The 23,429-nt window shown below is 50.6% G+C and overlaps 1 protein-coding gene across 1 annotated transcript in view; it reads left to right on the plus strand.

Moving 5' to 3' along the window:
- Positions 1 to 22,456: 22,456 nt before the first annotated feature.
- Ift81 (intraflagellar transport 81) overlaps positions 22,457 to 23,429 on the plus strand; it is a 64,806-nt gene continuing 63,833 nt past the window's right edge. Inside the window, exon 1 of the mRNA XM_042669084.1 lies at positions 22,457 to 22,575. The gene's annotated coding sequence lies outside the window, so the exon portion shown is untranslated. The remainder of the gene's footprint in view (positions 22,576 to 23,429) is intronic.

Here is a 23,429-nt window from a genome sequence, read left to right on the forward strand (position 1 = left end):
ACCCTCCCCTGCCAGACCGCAGCTGGTCCTCCCAGAAAAGGCAAAAGGAAACCCCACCGGTCCCTTGCAGGGGCTGGTAACGTTGAGTTCCTCCGATGGCTGCCGTGGGGGCAGGCCCTGGCAGCTGCCGCAGATGTGACTGGCATAAACAAGAAGAGCCAAGTGTCACAGGCCCGGCGGGCATATGACCCACCCCCGCCTGCCTCCCCCAGACAAAGATGGTGTTCAGAAGACGGGCATTTTTAGAATTCTCCCTTTCCCCTCTTGCATTCGAGTTTTGTAATTCATTTCATTGGAGCGAAAGGAGTAGCTTTTCAAATGTCATGAGACCCAATACTCCCATTGTGATTCAGAAAAGGGTCTAGATCTTTCCACTGCCTCAAGATTCTCAGGTTGACTGGTTCATTTCTACAGCCCTCTATTCGGCCCCCATTTATAGGAGCGCTGGGTGACTGACAATATCCCTTCTCTGCCTCCCTTCCCTGACAATTTTCTGGTCTTCAGATGGGGACAGGGAATCCTAGGGTGTAGAGTTGAGAGTGTGGCTCAAGTGCTGGAGTACCTGTGTTCAAACCCTTTATCTTTCAAAAAAAAAAAGAAAGAAAGAAAAGAAAAGAAAAGACAGGGCAGCTCCTAAAGACTCACAATGACACAACAGAATTCAGACTTTCAGGGAAGATGGGAATGCAACTCATGGTGTGGATGACAAATTCCTCAAAGGCTCAGAGAGCATGAGGAAGAGCCAAATAGAAATCATGGGAAAGCTGATGGTCTCCCGGGCACACTAGACCTAGCAGAGGAAAATTTCTGAGCTTGATCTATGGCGCAGACAGCTTGATTTCTATCCTGGGTCTTCTTCCTGACCCTCAAGGTTCTGCTCTGCTCTGCTCTGTTTTGTCAGCCCAGATCACCAAGAACAAAGCCACAGGTCAACAATATTGGTTTCTTGACCATCCAGTGAGGGAGACCACCTGGCCCTGGAGCCCAGGACATCAAACACGGGAGGAGATGGGGTCCTTGTAGGATTCTGAGGAAGGTAGCATTGAGATGAAATCAAAATAAAATCAAGTTTTGATAAGCTTAAAGGAAAGCAGTCCTGTGTCAGCAGTGGACTTCAAATACGGATTGTAAAAGAGAGCCAGGACTCTGTTTTCTTAGAAGCAATCACGCAAAGATGATTCTATCTAGAAGCCTTTATCAGAGGCTCTGCCCTGGGTTAAGGTGCCCTGGATCTTTCAAGGAACAGGGGAATGTTTGATTTTTAGTCATGTAATTGCAAGTGGGGGAGTTCCTGGTTCTCTGTTGTTTTAGAGGGCAGCGCTATTTTGGCAGCCAGATGCATCCCCTCGTGTTATTCCAGCCTGGTAAATGGCCCAGTAGACTTTTGCTTTTCCAGTCTGAGCTCATTTGTATTTCTGGTCCATCGGGCTCTGGCCTCTCCCTGCTCGGATGCTTGTTGGAGAGGCTGCTGGGCCCGTCCTCCTCCTCCGGGCAGTGTTAAAGGCTTCTCTCTGTGGCCGGCCCCAGCAGCCCACTGTCTCCGAATTCTGCCCTCCTCCTTCTTTGTAACTGGTCCCATCACCCGTGATGACTGGGCACCGCTGCCTTCCTGCCAGGGCTGGGCGTGACCCAGAAGTCCTCACGTGTAAGGAGAAGGGGATGGTCAGGATCCCACTTGGGGCCAGGAGGACTGATGGTTAGAACTGACGGGCTCAGCCCTGGCGTTCCATACAGCGGCCCCTCCTCTCCGCCCAGACCCACCTGAACTCCCATTACCTTTCTTCCTGTCCCTCAGACCCGGCTGCTGCCTGGCTGGGGACGGAGGCCACGGGCTCCCTCTTGGGGGAGATATGGCTGCTCTAATACACCGTCTGAGCCTCTTCCTCCTGTGCTGGCTGGGCTGCCTCTGCACGGTCCCCGGGGATGGGGGGTGGGGGTGGGACCCTCCCCCACTGCCACCCTCCCCCAATGCCACCTTCCCCTACTGCCGCCCACCAGCAGCCGCCTGTCCTCAGTGTGTCCTGTGCAGCCTGCTTTCCCTGCGCTGTCCCATTTCCCCATTCTGCTTCCTCTTCCCTGTCCCTTTCCGAATAAAGACCTCAGGGCTGGGGTGGGGCTGAGGAAGGACGTCAGTACCCAGACGGGGAAGGGCCTGGCAGCACCGAGCCAGGGGTGACGGGGTTGACAGGATGGCCATCGAAGCAGCACTGGTAGCCATGACAAACACAGGGATGGGCCAGAAGATCAAGCACTGAACAGGATTGGCGAGCTCTGCATGTGAGGGGGCATTTAAAACCAAGGGAGGAAAATGACTGGGAACAGAATCGGGGCGCCCTGGTGGAGGCGGGTGTGGTGCTCTACTGGTCAGATGCGAGATCTGTAACTTGGAAATGAGGGAGAAGCTGGCTGAATCGGGGGGCTGTGGACTGTGCTAGGCACTTTGGTTTTGGTTACACACATTTTGCATTTAAAGGGAGCACAGGTAACTTTGAAATAACATCAATGATGTCATAACAGTTCTGCTACCAGGCGGGAGCTCGTGTGTGTGTGTGTGTGTGTGTGTGTGTGTGTGTGTGTGTGTGTGTGTGTCTTGGGGCTTGAGCTCACTCGGGGCCTGGGCACTGTAACTGAGCTCTTCAGCTTGATCAAAGCAAGAGCTCTACCACTTGAGCCACAGCGCCACTTCTGGTTTTCTGGTGGTTTATTGGAGATAAGAGTCTCATGGACTTTCCTGCCCAGGTTGGCTTTAAACTGCGATCCTCAAATCTCAGCCTCCCAAGTAGCTAGGATGACAGGCCTGAGCCACCAGCGCCCGGCTCCTTTCTCCCTTCTGTTCAGACTCTGTGTCCACGCCAGTCCTGGCCTGACTTTGCAGCAGTGACACTCGTCTCTGCCCCTCGGGTGTGCTGTTTCAGCACGGTTCACTGTGTTCTCACTCAGGAGCTAGAAAACAGGTCATAGCAGCGCTTTCCCTGCCTGCTTTCCTCTGTATTTCTCCAGTTTCTCAGCAGCTGTGCCTTTCTAAACCTCTCTCCCTTTTCATCACCTAATCAGGATTCCTTCCTTCCTTTCCTTCCTTCCTTATTTCCCTCCCTCCCTCCCTCCCTCCCTCCCTTCATTCCTTCCTTCCTTCCTTCCTTCCTGCTTCCTTCCTTCCTTCCTGCTCCCTGCCTCCCTGCCTCCCAGCCTCCCTCTCTCCTTCCCTTCTACCCACAATCCTTCATACTGAAGGCTTGTTGGAAAATGCTCAGAAGATCTTTCCTCCCTCCCTCCATGCCTCCCTCCTTCCTTTCTTCCCTCCTTCCTTCCTTCCTTCCTTCCTTCCTTCCTTCCCTCCCTCCTTCCTTCCCTCCTTCCCTCCCTCCTTCCTTCCTTCCTTCCTTCCTTCCTTCCTTCTTTCCTTCCTTCCTTCCTTGTGCTGGTATTCAGGGCCTTGAGTTCTCACTTAGCTTTTTCATTCAAACCTGATTTCAAACCATTTGGGCCACACTTCCACTTCTAGCTTTTTGCTGGTTGATTGAAGATAAGAGTCTCCTAGAGGGCTGGGAAGGTGGCTCAGTGGTAGAGTGCTTGCCTTGCATGCCTGAGGCCCTGGGTTCAATTCCTCAGCACCACATAAGCAAAATGGAAAGAGCTGGAAGTGGCGCTGTGGCTCAAGTGGTAGAGCGCTAGCCTTGAGCTGAAGAGCTGAGGGACAGCGCCCAGGCCCAGAGTTCAGGCCCCATGACCGGACCCCCCCCCCAAAAAAAAAAAAAGAGTCTCCTAGATTCATTTGTCTGGGATGGCTTTAAACCTTGGTCCTCAGATCTCAGCCTCCTGAGTAGCTGGGATTACAGGGGTAAGCCACCAGTGCCAGCTGTGTTTATCCATTCATCCATCCCTGGACACTTTGGTCATTTCCACTTCTCTAGGCTCTAGTGAGTAATGCTGCGGTGAACCGGGTGGGTACACTCTCCGTTCATGTCCCTGCTTTCGGGCGTCTGGCTTTATATAGACCCAAGCTGAATTCTCCATCATATGGTAGATATTCTATTTTTAAGCTTAAACTTTATATTTAAGCTTTTGAGGAAACGTGTGTGTGTGTGTGTGTGTGTGTGTGTGTGTGTGTGTTTAAATTTAATCTACCCGAATAAGGCATCTCCTTTTTATCCTCAAAGTTGAACACACCACCCTCAGGAGAAGAAACAACTTCCTTGAATTAATGAGTCACAGCCTTTCTCATTAAAGCAGAGATAAATGTCATTCAGTTCATTCCAGAAGGGCACTCTGCTCCAGGGAACAGAGGGGAACGGCAGGATAAGGTTGTGCTGGGGAGATGGAGCTGTGCACGGGATGTCTGCGAGGAGGCAGAGGGTGAGGGCGGGAAAGGCAGGAAGAGCCCCCAGCTCCACGGCTCCCTGGAGGGGTCCTCAGTAGAGACTTGCCCCCCACGTTTCTGACCCCAACAAGCCTGACCCCTTGCAGCCTCTCCTCTATATTTCCTCTAGCGAGCACCCCCCCAGCCGCCAGCCCTTGGTTGTGTGGTGGAGCATGTGCTCCGATACTTGGCATCGATAGCCTCCGCTACCAGCGCCCGCCGTCTGTGGCCCGACAGCAGCTTCGTGCCGACCACGTTGACACACTTGTATTTAAATGTCATTTTATTGTTAGATGAAGGTGTTGTGCAGAGGGCTTGCCATTTTCATAGGTCAGGAACGAGTACTCTTTTTGGCCCGTGTCACGCCTTCTATTTGGTCCAGCTTTGTGAGGCCAGTGCAGCGGGGTCTGTGAGGGCATCTCCAGCCAGGCCCAGCGGAGAAGCCGGCACCCAGTGAGAAAGATGGCGCTGTGGGCAAAAGCAGAGACAGTAAGAGAAAATGAGGCCAGAGATGAGGAGCAGGTCAGGAGGTCAAGTCAGGGTGTGTGGAGGCACAGGCAAGCACGGGTAGAGGGCGCCCCCACTTCTGCCTCCGCTGCTGGAAGAGGTGCAGGAGAGCCCAGGGTTAGAGATGGCTGTAATACCCCCCCCCCCCCCCCAGCTCTTTGCTTCCAACAAAACCCTGTCTTCCCGCTGTCACCTCAGCCAGCCAGTCAGGGCTCCTTCGTGGAGCTCTGGTTTGCTTTGTTCATCCCTACCCTCCTTGCCCTTATTCTGAAACGTCGTCCTGGAAGAGGAAAGCAAAGGCCTGTTCCACGCTTCAAGGACACAATTTCTCGTTGCAGCTTTGAAGCCCATTGGCCAGAATAGTGTCCTGTGTCCATACCTACCTGCAGTGGAAGATGGGAAATGTAGTCCTTATTCTGTTGCCCACATTCCCTGCCCAGAAGGAAGGATCCACATACACTGAGGACCACCAAGAATTCCCACCACCAGTGCCAACAAAATAGTCCTCAGACCTGGGCTGAATGGATGTCCCTCCCTGCATGAGGAAGGAAATCTATGACCTCCTAAGGGACCTGGGCCTCTAGAAGGCTTGCAGGAAAGAGCTCCAGAAAAGCATTGATCTTCCCTGCTCACGTTTTCCCAGAGGGCAGAGGCCCAGTCAACCTCACAATTTGGTGTACTTCGTTTGCCACAGAAGAAGGGCATCTGAAGGTCAGGGTCTTAGGTGTGAACTACTGCTGTTTTTTTGTTTGTTTTTGTAGGTTGTGGGGCTTGAACTCTGGGCCTGAGTGCTATTCCTGAGTTCTTCAGCTCAAGGCCAGTGCTCTACCACTTGAGCCACAGTACCACTTCTGATTTTCTGGTGGTTCACTGGATATAAGTCTCATGGACTTTCCTGCCCAGGCTGGCTTTGAACCTTGATCCTCAGATCTCAGCCTCCTGAGTAGCTAGGATTACAGGCGGGAGCCACCAGCACCCGGCTTGTTTTTCTGTACTTATTGGGTTGAAATGGAAGGCCTTGCACCACCAGGCCACACCCACAGCCCTTAGATTATTGCTCTCATCATCCACAAAAGTACTAGGTCCCTAGTGACCTCAGAGGTTGCTGATTTCACAAGATTCACAAATGCTTTCCTGACCCACTAGCTAGAAGAGCTCATCGCTCCTCCAGAGGAGATAACTGGTGGCTTTGACTGCGTCTTTTCTCTCCTGGCCCTTCTTTTGGCAGAACCCTATTTCCTACACTCCCTGGTGATTTGACTAAGTCGAGCTGTCCCCTCCACAGGCCCCAAGCCCCCGCCATGGACAATCCAAACCCCATTTCCCCACAGCTACTGTGCTGTGTTCCAGAGTCAGGTTGGTTCTGGAACTTTCAGTTTGCCTCAAATGACTGAAAAGGCACTATTGCATTTGAGCTTGAGTTTTTGCTAAGCTATAAGGATATAGACATTAAGCTGCTGCTGGCAGGAGATGCAATCATTCAGAGAAGCAGAGGGAAATGAGGGAGAGATTCCTGGTGACATGATAGATATGTAAGTCAGACATACGGTGCGTGAGCGGGCACACCTGTGGCAAGTTTATCCACCCACTTGGCTGGGGATGGGCAGATGGATTCCTGCCACCTTTTGCTGATTTTGAATAGTGCTGCTCTGGACCATTGGGCTAAAGGATTAATTTGAGTTTCTGTTTCTATTTATTTTGAAGGAAAAAAAATCCTAAATTCACGTCCCAGGTTTTTTGTTTTTGTTTTTGTTTTGTTGTTTTGGTCTGTTATGGGGCTTGAACTCTGGGCTTGGATGCTGTTCCTGAGCTCTTCAGCTCAATGCAAGTGCTCTACCGCTTGAGCCACAGCACCACTTCCAGTTTTCTAGTGGTTTATTGGAGATAAGAGTCTCACAGACTTTCCTGCCTGGGCTGGCTTGAAACTGTGATCCTCAGATCTCAGTCTCCTGAGTAGCTAGGATTATACAGGCGTGAGCCACTGACACCCGGCTCGTCCCAGCTTTTATGCTTACAGGCAGTTGGATCTCAAGACTAGCCATTGTCTTAACCTGAGCTTTGGTTTCCTGCTGTACATTACAAAGTAGGGATCCAAGATCATTTCTGTAAAACATTCTGGAAAAGAGCAGGATTCTGGGCCTCAAGGCCCGAGGTAGCGCCCCTGGTGTGAGGAAAGGAACCGGAAGTCCAGTTTGGGTGGTGAAGGAAGTCAGGGAAAGATCTCCATCAGACCATTGAGGAAAAAAACCCAGGAGCTAAAGAAGTAGCAATAAAACAGGCAACTTTCCAGCCTGCATTTTCTTGCTTCTAGGAACAGAGGAGAGTTGGGGGCCACAAATTCCAGGCTCTACCCTGTTCATAGCTAGTTCTGGCCCCATGGCAACGCTGTGGCAAAGTCCTTTCTCCTTTCTGGGCCTCAGTTTCCCAGGAAGTAGCTACAACCATGTGTGGTACTGGTTCTGACCAGCAGAGGGCAGCAATACATCAACATTGCACTAAGGAGTCAGCTATCTTCTGACCTTGGACAAGAAAATTGTGAAATAATAATAAGAGGTACAGGCCACTGTACCTTTTCTTTTCAAAGAGCCTCAGTGCACAGTAGAACAAGGTCTTTGCATGGAATGCAGCTGCGAGATCAGAGCAGGAGCACAAGAAACTTAGCAAGGCCACCCAGAAACAATCCCATGGTAATTTGAGTCGCTCGGTATCCTAAATTTAGTCTGAATGGTATGAACACATTGCAGCAAATCTGGGCGATATAGCGCCAATAATCTCTTACCTGCTTTATGGTTTAAGAAGCAGTCGCTAAGTCTTAGTATCAGAGTTTTCATCTAATATTCCCTGGTTCACAGGTAGCCCCATTACCAGCACACACACAAAACAATTGCTCTCCATGTATCTGTGCCCCTATTGTGTGCCAGACACTGTCAAGATGTTACTGCAATGACAAGGGACAAAACACACAATGGCTGCTCACTGGGCATTTTCACTCCCAATAGCTGCATAGAACCTAGTGGGTGCTGATGCTACTTGGACAGAGAAGAAAGTGGCAGTCAATTTATACAGTTCAAGCAGCTAAAAAACACAACCCAAAACCCAGATCCTCTCTCCTGCATCAGAGATGTTGGGTTTTGCACAGAGGTTGTCAGGCTTTTCCCCTGCTTTTAGTTCATGCCTATGCCCAAGGAAGGAGTCAATCCTCAGCAAAAAGTTTAAATACTTGTTATCAATACACTTGCAATGGGCCGACAGTGGCTGTCTCTAGAACCAGAACCCCAGGATTCGCCTTTGGGCTTGGGGTATTTATAGAGATCCCCTGTGAGAGATTCCAGTCTGCAGGGCTGAGATCTGCGAGCTGACACATCTCAGCTGCCGCACAGTGTTTCCTCTCAGAGAACTTGTGGTCCCATCTTTCTTCCATTTGAAGCTTCCCACATTTCCTCATCAGCCCTAGCTAACTGCTACACATCAGTCATAGCTTTGGGGGACAGTGAGCAAGGGGATTGCGTTACTGCCATCAATGGGTGCGGCCCAGGGAAGCTGGCCAACACCCTACAATGGCCCCACAACAAAGACCCCAAAATTTCAACTTACTGAGGTTGAAGAACCTGGGCTTTGGGATGCCCTAGAGGATTCTGGGATAGGAACGTCCTGTGTGAAGCCTAGGGAAGCAGGAAGAGGCTTCGAGAGGTGGAAAGACCAGAAAGGGAGACCAGTTTTGGAGAAGGGCAGCCCGGTCTCCGTCATAGCCCTGGTGCTGTAAATTATGCTCTCAGGAAGTTCTAATGGGAACCCCCCCCCAACACACACACACACACACACACACACACACACACACACACACACACACACACACACACACACACACACACACACACACACACACACACACACACTGGAAGGCAGGGCACATAGGAAAACCAAGCGCTGTCCCTGGCCTTCCTGTGACTGCTCATGTAGCTGTTGAAGTTGGCCTTGCACTGCTTTTCTCCTCACCGTGATAACAGATACTTAACCTGCGCTTGGCCGAAAAGCACGTGTTGGAAATGTCTCCGAATATTGGAGTGCAAAGCTTACTTTTGTGGAAGAGCATGCTTCTAACAAGAACACAGCAACTCCGCTTGGCAGGCAGTCCACTGGTTTTATCCCTAATGCTACTGCCCTTCCTTCTGATTGGTCAGAACTTAGGTTCATAATCTTGTACCATTGGGTGATTTGAATGGGGTTCAAAGTTTATCTGAACAATTAACCAAAAACTAGATACCCAGACAAGACTTGTCAGAAAAACAATTCTTACTCAGCTGGCACTCTAATGCCTCACCTCCAAACCTGGAGAAAAACAATAATTATTGCTTCCCCTCTCCACCCCCTCCCACCCCCGCCGCTTTTTTTTTTTTTTTTTTCTGAAGGCTATCACTCCACCTCTGGCTTTTTGGTGGTTATTTGGAGATTACAGTCTTACAGACTTTCCTGCCTGAGCTGGCTTCAGACCACAATCCTAGCTTTAGCCCCCTGAGTGGCTAGGATTACAGGCGTGAGCCACTGGCATCCAGAAGAAAAACAATTCTTACAAACAGGATGTGTCTTAACTAAATTAACTTCTCTTAAGATGACAGCTACTCTTAAAATGGCGATGCTTATGTCAGGCAACCGCGTTGACAGGAAAGATTCCAACTCCTACACACGTCTGTAAGGAGCTGGAGAAAGCTGCCTGGATGGAGGGAACGGCAAAGCCTGCACACGACAGACCAGAGGTTGCACCAAGACTTGCTTATCCCAACCAGATCGCTAAAACAGCCAAAACAAGGTCTCTGCTGCAGCTCCTCCCTAAACAGGACCGAGATGATGGGCAATTGGGCCGCCCTGAGACAGACAGACCGGTCTGTAAATTGCCGCCTGCCTGAATCCTGTGTTTGAACCTAAGGCCCCACGGGTGGCTGGAGACGGGCTGAAGCATTTACTTGGCCTCTTCCTGCAGCTGCCTGTCCTGGGCAATAAATCTTCCTCTCCCCTTAGCCATTCCTCCTCTCTTTATTTGGTATGTTGGAGCGAGTGGCCAGATCTGACATGGAACTCTGGGAGTTTGGGCCTGGGGCCTAACATGCTGGCTTTTTACCATTTGTACAGCAGAAAACATAGAAAGTATAAAGAAGCCACACCACCACTGGTCCATAGCCCCGCCCTCCAAGATGGCTGCCGCTGGCCGTTTCCATGTCCTTTCTGTGTGGCGGTGCTGCTTTCTAACTTGTGATCCACACAGGGTCTCCTCCTTCTTCCATCCGGCCTGCAGCACAGGCCTGAGCGCTCCCATGCCTGCCTGGCTTTGAGTCTACAAACTCAAGGAAGCGGGCTGGGAAGGTGGCTCAGTGATAGAGTGCTCGCCTAGCATGCATGAAGTCCTGGGTTCCATTCCTCAGAACCACATACACAGAAAAAGCTGGAAGTGGCGCTGTGGCTCAAGTGGGAGAGTGCTAGCCATGAGCAAAAGCAGCTCAGGGACAGTGCCCAGGCTCTGAGTTCAAGCCCTAGGACTGGAGGGAAAAAATTCACTGAAGCCTGGAAAAGCTAGGAGGCCCCCAGTGAATGGAAGAAGAGAGAAAAACAGCCCACTGCAGGCCAACGCAACCCTTCCTTGGCTGCATTGAGCACAGTGGAGTTGGCTGCTCTTGCCCTTGTGCTGGTCGGGGCTGAGGCGCAGCAGCAGCCTGCCTGCAGCCCTGCCCTTCTTCTTGGAGCTCAGCAGTGCGGTCTCTTCTGCCACCCAGCTCCTCCCTCATTCCCCGGCAGGTGTCCCCTTCATCAGGCTCCGTGCACCACAGTCCGGCCTAATGTCTGCTTGGCACAGGAGTCTATGAACACGAGGACTTTTTTTTTGCCATTCCTGGGGCTTGAACTCAGGGCCTGGGCGCTGTCCCTGTGCTCCTTTTAATCAAGGCTGGCACTCTACCACTTGAGCCACAGCACCACTTCCAGCTTTTTCTGTGATTACTTGGAGATAAGAGTCTCCTGGACTTTCCTGCTTGGGCTGGCTTGGAGCCATGATCCCCAGATCACAGCCTTCTGAGTAGCTGGGATGACAGACGTGAGCCACCAGTGCTGGCTGGGCAAGACTTCTATTTTGTGGCATGAAAGAATGAAATATGCCACTATCCAGACTCACAACTCTCCAGTGTTAGCACCACCGCTTTGCTTTGAGTTCTACTGACTTACAGCGGCACGACCTTCAGGAAGTTTCTGAGTCCTCAGCTGTAGAGCCAGCTAGCAGGGAGCATGACTTTGTCCCCTGCCCTACCTCCAGACATTTGGCCATATGTGGAAACTTTGTTGTTGTTGTTATTGTTACAGCTGAGAGAAAAGGTGGTCACTACTGCTGGGTAGGGGTTAGAGGTCAGACTTCTGCAGCCAAAATGTTCACAGCACTAAGGCTGTTAAATGCAGATGATAATGACAGGAACTCAATGTCTTGAAACCCCAAAGGGATAATTTATTCAAAGTCTACGTTTTTCTTTCTCTCACTCTCCTATGATCCACAAGCACAGGGACCGGGGGATTCTAGACCAGCAGTCTATGCTGTCAGTGACTGTACCAGCCTGATGCCTGGGGCTCATGCCTGTAATCCTAGCTACTCAGCCAAGATCTGAGGATCCCAGTTCAAACCCAGCCTTGATAGGAAAGTCTGTGAGACTCATCACCAATGAATAAGACAAAAGGCAGCGTGGAGCTGTGATTCAAGTGGTCGTGGGCTAACCTTAAGCTAAGACAGCAGATCCAGGGGCCCTGAGTTCAAGCCTTAGTGCTGACATTAAAAAAGAAAGAAAGAAAAGAAAAGAAAAAGGAAGGAAGGAAGGAAAAGAATGAAAGAGACAGAAAGAGAAAGACTGCAACAGAAATGATGGTAAGTAAATTATGGTTAATTCTTGAGATATCTGCCAAATGAATGCAAGTCAACAAATAGTATCTATCCTCATTTTCTCAGCCTCTGGCTCAATGTATGAGACACAACTGATCCTAGGTATCTGTGGAAGAAAGGAGGAAGGAAGGAAGGAAGGAAGGTAGAAAAGAAAGGAAGGAAAGAAGGAAGGAAGGGAGGAAGGGAGGGAGAGATGGAGGGAGGAAGGAAAGGAGAAACAAGATTATTTACTCATTAACCACTAATTTATGTGCTTTGGAAAAAGACGGGAAACTCTTAAGAAACAGGGCCATTGTTTTCCTTTTATTTGCAACAAGGAATTTGGTTTGTCAGGAGAAAGACTTTAAAGGATTGAAACCTCTGCCAGCTGAGCCAGGCGGGAGCCAGGACCGAAGGCGCATGGAGTTAGGACGCACATCCCCTTCAGCTTAGGCAAAAAAGGAAACCCAGCCAGCTTTGTGCGGCCTCGCTGTGAAACAAGAGCTGTTTTCTGGGCGCAGAACACGGCTGTCCCATGTTTAATTTCTTCCATCTGTCTGGTATCTGACCTCTGCTGCCCTCCAAGCCATTGCCGCACATTGTCTGCGCATGTTCCCATATAAGGTGATCTCTCTCTCTCTCTCTCTCTCTCGCTCTCTCTCTCTCTCTCTCCTTGCAGCCGTGTGTGGATGGATGGATGGATGGACGGCTGGGGAGCGGGAAGGGGCAGGGGGCTGCCAAAGAATGTGGCAGGTTTATTTTTACTGAGCTGCATTCTCTGCCGGGCCTGGTGCCCCAGCCACTTGGGGGTGTCACATGCCGATAAGACAGGGGGTGAGTGAGATCTGTGGTCAGATCTACACCATCCCAGGTGTGAGGTGGCATCACGGAGTTGGGGGGGGCAGAGACGCCTAAGGCCATAGGATGAGCCTGTCCCCACGGCCCCGGCCGATTCCCGGAAGAGCGAGTTTGCGCCTTCTGAGAAACTCTGGCAGGAATTGTGATCTGTGCTCGCACAGACCCATCTCTGGGCAGAACCCAGCATCGACGATGCAGGGCAGAGGATGGGGTGTCGGGGTAGATGTTTTTAGCTGCCTAAACTGTGTACACTGACCCCCACTTTCTTCTCAGTCCAAGCAGCATCAGCACCCACTCGGTTCTATGCTGCTGTGGGAGTGAAAATACCCACTGAGCAGGCGTGGTGTGTTTTGTCCCTTGTCAATGCAGGAACAGCTCGACCTGCCTGGCACACAGTAAGGGCACAGATACACAGAGAGCAGTTGTTATGTGTGTGTATGCTAGTACCGGGGCTGGAACTCAGGGCCTGAGCACTGTCCCTTAGCTTCCACTCAAGCCACATTTCTACTTCAGGCTTCCCGGTGGTTCATTGGAGATAAGAATCTCACAGACTTGGGGCTGGGAAGGTGGCTCAGTGGTAGAGCGCTTGCCTTGCATGCATGAGGCCCTGGGTTCGATTCCTCAGCACCACATAAGCAAAAAGAAAAAAGCCGGAAGTGGCGCTGTGACACAAGTGGTAGAGCGCTAGCCTTGAGCTGAAGAGCTGAGGGACAGCACCCAGGCCCAGAGTTCAGGCCCCATAACTGGACCCCCCCCCCCAAAAAAAAAAAAAAAAAAAAGAATCTCACAGACTTTTCTGTTGGGCCTGGCTTCACATTGCAATCCTCAGATCTTAGCTTCCTGTGTAGCTAGGATTACAGGTATGAGCCACCAGCTCCCCAGAGGTGGTAACTTTAAGGAAGGTCTTGTTGAGAAACATTTGAGCTGAGATCATTCTTTTTTTTTTTTTTTTTTGGGTCCGGTTGTAGGGCCTGAACTCTGGGCCTGGGAGCTGTCCCTCAGCTCTTCAGCTCAAGGCTAGCGCTCTACCACTTGAGCCACAGCGCCACTTCCGGCTTTTTTCTTTTTGCTTATGTGGTGCTGAGGAATCGAACCCAGGGCCTCCAGCATGCAAGGCAAGCACTCTACCACTGAGCCACCTTCCCAGCCCCCTGAGATCATTCTTGATTGAGAAGGAACCAGGCTTGTGGACAGCCAGGGATAGAATAGCCAGGTAGAAGAAACAGCTGTGCAAAGGTCCTGGGGCCAATGGCTGAGGCTGCAAGAGAGAAGAAGCAGACAGTAATGAGATTAGGCCTATGTCATGAGGCACCTGGGACCTAAGTGGGCAGAGCAGAAAGATTTGGAAGTCTTGGGTGGACTGGTTAATCTCTCAAGGGCAGACTATCCATCTGGTAGCTTTTGTTTTGTTTTTGTTTTTTTGGTAGGTCATGGGGCTTGATGTCTGGGCCTGGGTGCTGTCCCTACACTCTTCAGCTCAAGGCAAGCGCTCTACTGCTTGAACCACAGCACTACTTCTGGTTTTCTAGTGGTTTATTGGAGATAAGAGTTTCATGAGCCGGGTGCTGGTGGCTCACGCCTGTAATCCTAGCTACTCAGGAGGCTGAGATCTGAGGATCGAGGTTCAAAGCCAGCCCGGGCAGGAAAGACCGTGAGACTCCTATCTCCAATAAACCACCAGAAAACTGGAAGTGGCACTGTAGCTCAAGTGGTAGAGCGCTCGCCTTGAGCTGAAGAGCTGAAGGACATTGCCCAGGCCCAGAGTTCAAGGCCCACGACCGACAAAAAAAAGAGTTTCATGGACTTTCTTGCCTGAGTTGGCTTTGAACCATGATCCTCAGATCTCAGCCTCCTGAGTATCTAGGATTACAAGCGGGAGCCACCAGCACCCGGCTTGTTTTTGTTTTTTTAAGATGAAATTTCCATAATATAAAACCAACCATTTTATTTATTTATCTTTGCTGGTCCTGGGGCCTGAACTCTGGACTCTGGGCCCTGGGCCTAGGCTAGTGCTCTACCACTTGAGCCACAGCGCCACGTTTGGCTTTTTCTGAGTAGTTTATTGGAGAGAGGAGTCTCGCAGACTTTCCTGCCCAGGCTAGGGTTTGAACTGGGATCCTAAGATCTGAACCTCTGGAGTAGCTAGGATCACAGGCGTGACTCACCAGCCCCTGGCAAAACCAACTGCTTTAAAGGGAACAATTCAGTAGCATTCAGGAAATTCATGATATTTTATAACTGTCTTTTTAGAACATTCTCATCGCCCAAAGGGAAATTCTGAATCCATTAAAGACTTGCCCTACATTATCTCCTTCACCTTGCCTGTGGCAAACACAAATCCATTTCTGTCTCTGTGGAATGCCTGTCCTCCATCGTCCCTGTTCCTGTGGGAGGAGTCATACAGTCAGGTGGCCTTTTGTGACTGTTTCCTTTTCTTTTTCCTTTGTTTTCTCCTCAGTGTGGCATCTCGAGGCTTATCCTGTGGCAGTAATTCATTTCTTTTTGTGGTAGACCCACATTCTCCTGTGGGCACACGCTGTGATTCATTTGTCCATTCATCCACTTGCCTGTCATTTGGATTCGGATCCCAGCCCTGGCCTCTTCACAAAGCTTGCTTTGACGTCATCAGCCCGGGAGGATGCGGAGGTCTGGGCGTTGGGCAGGACGGCACAGTGCGGGCTGTCCTGCTGGGCCTGGCATTGCTTGTCCTCTGCTAGCAAACCTTGTCCTGCAGGACCCGGAGCTTCCTGATGGCTCCAAACGCAGCTCCGCGGCTGGTTACATTTACATCCTCCCCCTGACTTCTATAAATACACTAAACATGAAGCTGGGGACAAAAAAAAAAAGCACTTGAAAGATGCCTGAAGTGAAAAGATACCTTTCCTCCCCCATCGCTGAGGTCTTTCCACGCCGTCTTCCTCGGCATGGATTCTGAGGTGTGGGCTTGCATTCCCCACCATGCATCCTACCTGGGAAATGGAGATACTGCTTGGCAGAGCCCCCGGGGAAAGAAAGCCAACAGCGCAGGCATGCCAGCCCTCCCGTGCAGAAAACCCCCGTGCGTCCTGCCGGCCAGCCTGCCCCAGGCCGCCTGTCAGGCTCTGCAGCGCTGGCTTTGAGGCAGGCCGGTGGGTCAGTGGAAAGGCTGGGTGTCTGAATCTTGGCTCAGCTAGCCACTAGCCAGGTGGCCCTGGGCCCCACCATGAACTCCCCACGCCTCAGTTTCCTAAATCATTAGATGACGTGGGAGGGGTTGAGGGAATGAACCAATGACACTGCCTGTTGTGGTTTTGTTTTTTGGTTGTTGGTTTGTTTTTTGCCAGTCCTGGGGCTTAAACTGAGGGCCTGGGATCTGTCCCCGACTATCTGGGCTCAAGGTTAGCGCCACTTCCAGCTTTTTCTGGTAAGAGTCTTATGAACTTTCTTGCCCAGACTGGCTTTGAACTGTGGTCCTCAGAGCTCAGCCCCCAGAGTAACTAGGATTCCAGATGTGAGCCACCAGTGCCTGGCTTTTTGTTTTAAGACAGGGTCTTGTAATGTAGCCCAGGTGGGCCTGGAACTAGGCTGGTCTCAAAAACAGGGTTCTTCTGCTCCTATCACCTAAGTGCTGGGATTACAGGGGTGTGCCACCATGCCCACTTTGTGACTGCCTTCTAACCACGATCCTCCTATCTTTGCTTCTCAAGTATCTGGGGCTACAGGTGCATACTACCATGCTTGGCTTTGCCCGTTGTTTTGATCATAGAATTGGATCTGAAGAGAATTGACCCCAGCTCTGTAGTCTTCCCCAGAGAGTTGGCCTAGTCAGCCTGGGAGCACACCCCCCCCCCCCCCCCCGGCACTGTAGGGTCAGGGCTGGCGGCATCGAGCATCTTCTGGTCAGCAGCCCTCTCCACTCAGCCGCTCTGTTGGACTTTCCTTCCCTTCTCTCCCTCCTTCAAGCTCAGGAGCAGCACCGACAGCCCTTACTTCTGGTGCTTCTTAAGTTCTCCTTGCGGGCCTTGTGAGGGTCATTACCTTTACTTGGCAAGATGCTTTTACCCTGGGGTCCAGCCTCGGATCACGATCCTCCTACCAACACCACCTACCTAGCTGGGATAGTAGTATTCCACGTGTTTCTTGAGACACTAATTCCCCCCCCCCTCCCCTGCTTGAGTTGACCTTGAACTACAGTCCACCTGATTAGCTGGGATTACAAGAGTGAGACCCAATGCCTGGCTTCTGGTCATGCTCTTGAAGCCACTCGCCTTTTTTCCCTCTTCTTGAAGACAATCAGTATAATCTCTCCCAAAGACGTTAGGCCAACCGGGCGCTGGTCTAATCCTCTAACCCTAGCTACTCGGGAGGCTGAGACCCAAGGGTTGAGGTTCGAAGCCAATCCAGGCAGAAAAGTCTGTGAGATTCTTTATTTCCAATAAACTATTCAGAAAAAGCTGGAAGTGGCGCTGTGGCTCAAGTGGTAGAGCGCTAGCCTTGAGCACAAAGAGGTTCAGGAACAGTGCCCGGGCCCTGAGTTCAAGCCCCAAGACTGACAAACAAAATAAACCAACCTGTCCAACAATGATTGAGAACATTTACTAAGACCACTGGATTCTCATCCATTTAGGTGAGTGCTTCACATGTTTGATTTGGTTTTGTCACCTTTGGAAAAAGCACATTCTGTTACCAACATACCCAAAGGCGAAACTGCTAGAACAGAGGCAGGGCAGTGTCTGTCCACCTCAATTCAGGTTTCCACTTAAGTTTAATTCCTTTCATCTGCAAGTAACCTAGATGCAAAGGCATTAAATGACAGTTAATGGAGAACGGAATAACCCACTTCCGGATTTGCTCGCGTGCCCAGGTCAGCTTCTCTAGTCTTAAAAGGACACGACAATGCGGGCAGCGGCTCCGCGGGGATGGCATCTTGAAAACTGGCATTTCCCGAATGTGCATGCGTGATCCAGAACTATCTCACGGTCAGGATGAATGGTCAAAATTGAATACCCAAACCAGAAAGCTGGCTTGGCTTCTCTGTACTCTTCATTTAAAAAATGTTCTTGTTTGGAAGTTGTGAAATGAGAAGGGGCTGGCGGCCTTGTGTCCAGGGCATCCACAAGATTCCTCGGAGACCTGGAGGATGGGAGGCTCTGCTGTGGTCCCAAGGCCTTCCTCGCTCCACAGTGGAGAGGACTGGGAACGAAGCACAGTGGTGCTGGGTTCCAGCTTCAGTGGTGCAACACACACACACACACACATACACACACACACACACACACACACACACACACACACAGCTTAAAATGAACAATAGCCCATCCAAGGAGAGTAGGGACTGGAGGTGTTTTAGATGAGATGGGGGAGAAAGAACCCCATGGTGATATTACTGAGCTCCTGCATTGAAGATAATCCCTTGAAGGAAACCAAGGGGGTCCTCATGTGTGGTAACCCCACAACTAGGAGATGCCCACTTCTTCCTCTTGTGATGTTTCCTTATGCAGCTTTTACCATGTCACAGCCAGCTAGGCATAGGGGCTTATACCTGAAATCCTAGTTACTTTGGAGGCAGAGATGGGAGGATCACAGTTTAAGGTCAGCCAAGGCAGTCTCCATCTCACAGTTCATACTGCAATGCCAACTATGCAACAGATGGAGGTAGGATTGTCAAAGCTGGCATGGGCAAAAAGTGCAAGTCCATATTATGTTTGTTTGTTTTGCCAGTCCCGGGGCTTGAACTCAGGGCATGGGCGCTGTCCCTGAGCTTCTTTTGCTCAAGGCTAGCACTCTACCACTTGAGCCACAGCGCCACTTCTGGCTCTTTCTGTGTATCTGGTACTGAGGAATGGAATCCAGGGCTTCATGCATGCTAGGCAAGCGCTCCACCTCGGAGCCACCTTCCCAGCCCCAAGACCATGTTATGAAAAAAAAAAAATAATGAAAGCAAAAAAGGGCAAGAGGCAGATTCAAACGATAGAGTTCTGGCTTTAGCAAACACAAAGCTCTGAGTTCAAATCCCAATACCACCTAAAATAAAACGTTAGAAAAGATGTAACAGCCTTCCCTGACTACCTGTTATGGGACACACACATGAAGTTCCTGTTTACAAGGCACCTCTGTCTCTGGTCACAAACCCAGCCCTTCCTTTTAGGGATCCCCCCCACCCAGTCTATGGCTGCAGCCATGAGAACAATTTATCCAAGAATAGTCTGAGGTGGATGCCATCGTACATGGTGTGGGTACCTTGGGTGCTGTGAATCCAAACTGCTCAGGAGGCTGCGGCAGGAGGATCCCAAGTTCAAAGCCAGCTCGGGGAACTCAATGAGGCCCTGATTCCAAATCAAATAACAAAGATGGAGGGCCATGCAAGTCATGGGTAGTGATGGGAGGGAGGGAAGGGGAGAGAACCGGGGAGCAGATGACAGCGCACGAAAGGAAATGTACTTATTAGCTGACAAGCACGTGTGTATCACTTCTGAAACAACAATAAATTAGAAAAAAAAGAGATGAAGGATTACGATGTAGCTTGGTGGTTTAATCCCCAAAAGTGGGGGAAATAAAAGCCAAAACATTAAAAAAATAGAATAGTCAAACACATTTTTTGAGCCCTTGGAATTTGCTGAAAGTCCAGAAGAAAATGGTTTACTTTCATGCTGTCCACCAGGCTGTCAGGATGCAAGTCTGCTGCTGCTAGCAGCTCATTCACAGGACAAAGAGATGAGAGGCAGAGATGTGTGTGTGTGTGTGTGTGTGTGTAGGATATTAATATATTTATGAGCTCCTAAAACAAACCATGCCTGAAAAGAGTATGGACTTAATTACGAAAAGTAATAAATTATTTTTTACCTTATGTAAACTGTATCTTGAAAACTGTTCTTTTCCAGGAGTGATTCTCCCCTCAGAAGAACCAGAGTGGAGCACTGTAGCTCGTCCCTGCAGTGTTTGCAATTAAGTAGAATTTGGAAAGGACAGCTCACCTGAATCAGCCAATAGAATCTTTATCCACAGAAGGTCATAGAAGCATTATTTATAATGCCCCCAAAGTGGACACAATCCAAATGTCCATCAGCAAGCGTGTGGATAAACAAAATGTGGTCTAACCATGCAGTGAAGCATTACTTGGCCATTAAAAGGAATGATGTCTTGGGGCGTGCTACACGGCACTATGATTGAGCCTTGACGATGCTGTGCTCCATGAAAGAAGCCAGGCACAAAAGGCCACAGGTTTTATGATTCCATTTATGTGAGCTGTCCAGAAGATGCAAATCCATAGAAACCCAAAGTAAATCAGTGGTTGCCAGGGCCGGGGGTGGGGTGGATGGGGAGCAGCAGGAGGGAGCGTGGGAGGAGGACAGGCTTTCTTTTTCGAGCAGGGAAAATGCTCAGGGGTTAGATAGTGCTAATGTTGGCACGCCTCTGTGAGTTTGCTAAAAGCCATTGAATTGTACACTTTAAGTGGGTGAAGTGTATGCTTGTGAATTATAGCTCAGTAACACATTAGAAAAAAGGACTGGGGGTGAAGCTCGGTGGTAGAGCATTTACTCTGCAGACGCAAGCACCACTGGGGAAAACAAAAGAAGAGGGAAGAGAAGAGTGGAATGGAAGTTTCAAGAATGGCTGTCAAATATGGCCAGAACATCTGTTAAAATGTCAGCTACAAAGTCGGGCACCATGGCTCAAGCCTGTAATCCTAGCTACTCAGGAGGCTGAGATCTGAGGGTCATGGTTCAAAGCCAGCCAGGACAGAAAAGTCCCTATGAGACTCTTATCTCCAATTAACCACTCAAAAACTGGAAGTGGTGCTCTGGCTCAAGTGGTAGAGTGCTAGCTTTGAGCACAAAGTGGGTTAGGGACAGCACCTACGCCCCAGGACCATCACATCCCTCCTCCCCCCAAAAAAAGGGTAAACTGTCTTCCAAGCTGCCCAATTTCACATATGTGCTAATTGCTTTACTCGTATCAATTCACTTAATCTGCACACCAACCCTGTGCAGGAGAAAGCTGAGAGCAATGAATTTCCCAAGGCTACAAAATGGCAGGCCCAGAATTCAAACACAGGCTGCTCAGAGTTCTCCTCACACAGAATAGTATAATCCCTTGCGCAAATCTGATATTGGCTTATTATGTTTGAAGGATTTAATTCTTGCCTCTCCCAGATGGTTGTTAGCATCTAACAACGCAGAAGTTTCAGTTTCTCTCTCAGCATCTTCCCCTGATAGTTCCACAACCATCTGAAGGCAGCCAGCAGTGGGACCAACAGTGGAACAGCCTATTTCCTCTGCCTGAAAGTTTCCCCTTTCTGATGGGAGCTTTCCCTGCTATCATGCCCCTTTCCCCTTGTAGAATAACCCTGGGGCTCTTCATCTGGGTCTTGACATCATTGGGTTCTTTTATTTCTAGCATTTATCTCAGTCCTGGCCCCCACTTAATGGCTTCTCTCTGCCCAAGATGGTCAGTTCTATGAAGGAGGCACCAGGTTAAATCTGGCCTCACACTGCATTTCCAGAAGCCAACTCAGTGTAGGGCATAATTTATTATTCTGAGGTTGTAAGTTTGGTGCTGAATCTGTAGCTGGTTTCTCTTCTAAAATGTTGCAGTAGCAGGCAAGCCAGTTTTCAAGCAAGGAGGAATGAACATTTCTTTTCCCCTCTTTTCATTACCAACTGCTGTCACAAGTACAGTGGTTGCTAGCAGGGATGGGTTCACAATACTACCAGCATCTAAGGCCTCCCCTAAACCAGCCTGTTTCTGAATCTCCTCAGTGACCTGGGCATGAACACCCTTATGCACACTGCAAGCTGTGAACTCATGAAGAACAGAAGGAAGACTTAATTATTTTTGCATGTGTCCAAGGAGAACCTCTCAGAAGCCAAAAGGAACTTTATAAAAGACAATCCCCCCACCAACCCAGGCTCTTGGCATACTAAAAACAATTACTGAATTAAAAAAAAAATCAATTCCCAGTACAAACATTGTGGCCCAATAATGTGACACAGAAGCTGAGATCTAGACGGTGAATGTGTCCTTTACTCCTGCCAGACTCCAGTTGCTCCTAGGTTTAACCTACTTTGGAGATGCTTGTGTTGAAAGCCTCAATTTGAAGCCCAGGTCAAAGGCTTCCTCACTTCAAGCCCCAGTAGCCTTGCTTAGAGATCCATCACCGGCTATTAGCAGTGCCATCTGTAGTCCTAAACCACTCAGGAGGCTGAGATCAGAGAATTACAGTTAGAGGCCAGCCCGGGCAGAAAAATCCCTGAAACTCCCCCCACTCCTCCTCCCGCCAGTCCTGCAGCTTAAACTCAGGGCCTGGGCATTGTCCTTGAGCTTATTTTGCTCGAGGCTAGTGCTCTACCATTGAGCCACAGTACCCCTTCTGGCTTTTTCTGTGTATGTGGTACTGAGGAATCGAACCCAGGGCTTCATGCATTAGCTAGGCACGCACTCTACCCTCCCTGAGACCCTTATTTCCAATTAACCATTCTCCCCCCCCCCCCAAAAAAAAAGCCAGAAATGGAGCTGTGATTCCAGTGGCAGGGCACTAGCCTTGAGCACAAAAACTCAGAGACAGCGCCTAGGCCCTGAGTTCAAGGCCCAGGACCAGCGCACCCATGAAAAAGTCATCATCGTCGATCATGCTCGGATGCTTGGTAAATGACTAAAACTTATGGCATAAGTTGGTCGCATATTGCTGCTGGGCGTTGGAGAAGGTTATCTGCCGGACGTTGAAGTCGGGGTAACAGCCCCAGAGGGTCTCAGCTACGGCCCAGAGCTTGGAAGCCGACCTCGCACCCGACCAGGCGCCGGTCAGAGCTCCGCCCGCCCCCGCCGCGAGCCCCCCCAGCGCGCCTGCGCGCCCCCTTCCGCCGGAAGTGACGTATCGCCGCGGCCTGGCAACCGTTGCCAAGGCGCTGTCTGTCTCTAGGAGCCCGCGGGAGCCGGGTGCCTCCGGGTGGGGGGTGGGGAGGTGGTTTCGTGAGGAGAATTTGAGGTAACCTCGCCAACTCGCGGTCGGAAACTTCCCCGAACCCCGAAATAGGACAGGGCTCCCGCCCGCTCCCGGCCCCTCTCACGAGGCGTGGGGGACGCAGCGGCGAAGCCTCTCGGTCCGGGGTCAGGCCCGCGGGCCGCGCCGGCAGCCAGGCCGCTTGCTCCCGCGGATGAACGGACGCGGGGCCCCGGCGGGCCGTGGGGTCCCCTGTCCCCCACGCCGGGCTGGGCCGGCCGCGGGGCTGCGGGCCCGCGTGGGGCGGGCGCGGGCGGGCGCCCCGAGCGGCTCGGCTCACGTTGAGCGCGGCGCCCGCCCGCGCCGCCCGCGCGCCCGCCCGCGCCGCCGTCCCTGACCTTTGCTGCGGCTCCTCGGAGAGCCGCGCCGCCGGGCCGGGGAGCCCCGCCGCTTTCCGTGCCCTTCCTTGAAACCTTGTACTCGGTTGACCAGATTCGGGGGTTCATGTGTTTTGAAAGAGGAAAAAGGAATAGACGTCTGGGTAATTGCTAAATAACTTAGAGTTAGCGATAAATGTATGCGAAAGTCGTGATGCGGACCACTGCTGGTGCCCTCGTCAGGAGCCTGCACCTCCAATGTGGATATTTTTAACGTATGTAGAGGTTTCCTTTTAGATAAAGGCAAATTCCAATTTATAAACTACCCTGGCTGTACTATCTTCCTTTTTTTTTTTTTTTTTTTTAACGTTTTGATGTTTTCTAGATATTCAGCTCCACCCACCCAATTAAGAAACCCATTTCAGAGCAAAATGCTGACCACCCCAAGTTAAGTCTTGGGCAAAATGGCACCTGTTCATTTCGTAGTTTTTACTATTAGCGAACACTGGGGTAATAGTTTCT

The sequence above is a fragment of the Dipodomys spectabilis genome, unplaced genomic scaffold (genome assembly GCF_019054845.1).
Source record: "Dipodomys spectabilis isolate Male_0828 unplaced genomic scaffold, ASM1905484v1 ptg000480l, whole genome shotgun sequence".
NCBI classification, from domain to species: Eukaryota; Metazoa; Chordata; class Mammalia; order Rodentia; family Heteromyidae; genus Dipodomys; species Dipodomys spectabilis.